The sequence below is a fragment of the Octopus bimaculoides genome, chromosome 19 (genome assembly GCF_001194135.2).
Source record: "Octopus bimaculoides isolate UCB-OBI-ISO-001 chromosome 19, ASM119413v2, whole genome shotgun sequence".
Lineage (NCBI taxonomy): Eukaryota > Metazoa > Mollusca > Cephalopoda > Octopoda > Octopodidae > Octopus > Octopus bimaculoides.
This window is the reverse complement of record NC_068999.1, coordinates 27,834,957-27,835,591: the sequence shown is the minus strand read 5'-3', so window position 1 is coordinate 27,835,591 and position 635 is coordinate 27,834,957.

The following is a 635-nucleotide window of genomic DNA, read 5'->3' as shown; positions in this document are numbered from 1 at the left end:
TCCAGTAAAAACACAATAAATTAAACGTAAATAGTTTTTTCCAATTTCTTGGGCCAATGCACCGTCCTGCCAAACCTAGTGACATAAGGTTCGCTAGGGTTCCTTTGCAACGACGAAGGTGGTGTAATTGTTGGTGTGTGTGATTGTGATGGTGCTGATGTTGGTGTATGCATTGGTAAAGGCGTTGACAATGTGTGTGGTGATAGTGGTGTGTGCGGCATTTGAAACACGGGCACGTCGTCCACGGGAGTTGAAGGTTTGTCAAGGTACGCTTTTTTTAGAAGGTCGACAGACACAATTTCTGTACGACCATTAGCGTCGACCTTGAAAAACTTTGGAGTGCGAGAAAGCACACGATAGGGTCCTTTGTAGGGAGAAACAAGGGTTCCTTTGACAAAATCATTCCTAATAAACACATGAGACCAAGACTCAATGTCTGGGGCCCATAGATGGAAGATTGGAGAAATACTCTCGCAACCGAGTAACATAGGACTCTGGGTGTGGTGGTTGTGATGAGTCTGGTACCACCATCGCACCTGGCAACGTCAACGTGGTGCCGTAAAGAGGTTCCGCCGAGGAGTAACCCAGGTCAGCTTTTACCGCAGTCCGGCATCCAAGGAGGACAACCGGAAGAA